Source organism: Varanus komodoensis, unplaced genomic scaffold (genome assembly GCF_004798865.1).
Source record: "Varanus komodoensis strain SLA01 unplaced genomic scaffold, ASM479886v1 scaffold17, whole genome shotgun sequence".
Classification (NCBI taxonomy): domain Eukaryota; kingdom Metazoa; phylum Chordata; class Lepidosauria; order Squamata; family Varanidae; genus Varanus; species Varanus komodoensis.
The window spans coordinates 494215-497198 of record NW_025335505.1 but is presented as its reverse complement, the minus strand read 5'-3'; positions in this window follow the sequence as shown (position 1 = coordinate 497198).

Sequence of the window (2984 nt, the reverse complement as noted above, 5' to 3'; positions counted from 1 at the left end):
AGAGAAAGAGGAACAGAAAGAGAGAGAGAAAGAGAGAGAAAGAGAAAGAGGAACAGAAAGAGAAAAAGAGAGAAAGAGGAACAGAAAGAGAAAGAGACCTACCTGTTTGTAAACATGCCCATAGAAATTGCCTAATAATTTGTTTTTCTCATATTTTGCTCACTTTAAAAATCATTATTGCCTCTAGTACAGGATTGTTCAGGAGCTCAAGAGAATGACAGAAATTTTTTGCTAACTGACTTCCGCTAACTGGTCCTGTTCCTACAAGGAGAAATGCATGAGTGAATGGGTGCTGTGCATACCTTTGCAATTGACACTAGGGGCCCACATGCTTAAAACTCTAAGCTTGTTCTGAAAAACCACAAATTCTTTCTCTGGATATTTTGGACTCCCGGCATTCCTGCCCATGGGCCATGCCAGTGTGGGTTCCAGGGAGCTCAAAGCCAAAACGCCTGATGTTCTTCCTTCTGCTCACCCTCATTTAGTACATACCAAGGGAAATGAGAAGCAACTGTCACAGCAGACTAGAAAAACCACCATCTTGAGAGCACCCCAGCCCCTTTTACGGCAAACCCATTCTTCTTAGCAGTACAGATCTTAATTAGATGTTGACGGATACATTCCTGCTTTCCAGCTTATGAAATCCTGTTTATTGCTCATTTGCAGATTTGCTAGTAAATGAACAAAGTCTTGTGCCTGCATAGAAGGAGTCCGTTTTCCATTTCCGATCAGATTATTTAAAACCTACTGACTGCTGTGAATGACTCCAGTGATTACCCTTCTGTGGAACACTTCAATTATTCCATTAGAGGAAGGAGGCAAAATTGGACGGTATTTTGGGGACAGAAATTTCTCTCTTTCTGTCGCACATGCTCCTATAAAGGCTTTCTGATGTTTAAAAATGCTATTTAGAAAAAGGCATAATGCTTTCAGTTACTCCAAAAAGCCACCCAAATGGGTTGACACATCTCTACTTTTGTTCATAATTCTCAAGAAGTCCAAGAGGTGCTAATTATCATAATCACTGGGAAAAAATGTTAGATGCAAAGAATAGAAATATTCCTGCAGCTTGCATGGCTACTCTTGTAATTATAATGAGTCCCCACAGGATGTGCTATTCACCTATATTTTTGCACAAAACCAAAATTAAATTGATTAAATTGATTAAATTTAAGATGGCCAAGATGGAATACGTGTGTACGCAGAGAGAGGAGAATGCTCCCATTCTTCTCATGCTCAACACTACAATGCTACAGCTCAGATCTAATGAGCTGGCTCTGATTTGCACAAATGGCAGCTCATACAAAATGCACAGGGGATGTTCACAGTTCCAAATTTATGCAAATATGTTCATGAGTTGCATGGAAACCAAGCCAGCACCAGCACCCCAGCTCAGCCCCCTTTTGTTCTTTGGGTCAGAAATGAGTTCAAAGTCTGTCAAGCTCAAATAGAAAAAAATCCAGTGTCACACATCTCTAGTTCTAAGAATCAAAATGTAGCTGGAGTAGCCACCAAGGAGCAACTCTCCAGCAGGACTTCTTTGGTTGGCGACAACCAAAGAAGTCCTAAGTAAGCTCAGACATGATACTTTGAACCTGTGGATAAATATACTAGTGTTGAGCTTCAATAATACCTGGAAGCCTAAAACCACTTGGAGGTCTTCTAGAGAACAGTCCCTAAAATTAATCTGAGTTTTTCACTCAGGATTCCTGAGACCAAAGAGATACCCTGTTCTAGAGTATCTTGAAGCCCAGAGAAACCAAACAAGGTATGGAATGGACTTTCAGCAGCAGATTCTGATTAAACTGAGCTCCAAGAAAAAGCAAATGTTTATCTAACAGGCTCCAGACCACTCTAGGAGAGTGATTCTATCTACAAGAAAATTCTGATAGGAACCTAGGAAGATGCCAAGTCAGTCCCAAAGTCCCTGCAGCGGAGTTTTGTAAGAACTGACTGACAATGGCTCTCCAAGGGTTTCAGGCAGAAATATTTCCAGCCATATCTGGAAATCTTTGATGCCAGAGAGAAACCCTGGAATCCTCTGTATGAAAATCATGAGAACCACTACTAGGCTATGATCCCTCAGCTTGACTGACATTTTATCTGCTGTCCTGCTTTCAATGGAAGCAACACTAGAAATAAACCCTTTATACTTAGAGGCTCCAAAGATCCTTTTTTCTCACTTATAACTTCCAGCGCCCTAATGATCCTGAGTGAAGTTTTCAGAATTTAAAGGAAGGGAAGAGTTCCTCTTGCTTGGGGCTGTGCATCAAGACATCCTTGAATTATTAACAGTGGGTTCCTAAAAGTAATCTCCATTGAGCCCGAAGGGGCTTAAACCCAGGAAACTCTATGCTGCATGGCAGCCTTTGGATAACACCTTCAGCTTTCCACAGAAGTAACTGGCTCTAGTGAGTGGTGGTTTGCCCAGTGGAAATACCTTGGAAAAGTGGAAAAACCTTGGCGTTCAAGGTGTGGGATATAAAAATCCACTCTGGGACCCTAAATGTCTAGTCGTAGCTCTACATGTATTGTAAAGGACATATTTTATTCTACCAACATGACCTTGGCTTGCTGTTTTGTTATGTTTGTGGAATGCCCATTGAAAGGCATTTTACTTTGCAGAGATCGGCACTGAGAATTTAATTTCAACAGTACTCTTATCTGAAGCTAGTAAATAACAGCCTCCATTACTGCACAGCACTTAGGGCTCATATAAATGGAAATTTCTTTTAGTGAAGCTAAAGTCAACTGTGAAGTCAGCTTTTACCTGAACAACATGATCCTTTGCTCTGGGAACAGCAAGAAGCTTACCATTTTTCAACATCGCATTTAATGCTTGTCTTAAATAAAGGCTCTGTATTCTTGGGATCCATAAATATACACACCTTGCAAAGATTTCAACATTTAAGTTTGAAAAGGATGGAAGAAAATGTTTACAATAACAACAATGCTAGTCATGAAAGCAGAGGTCTACTTGAAGC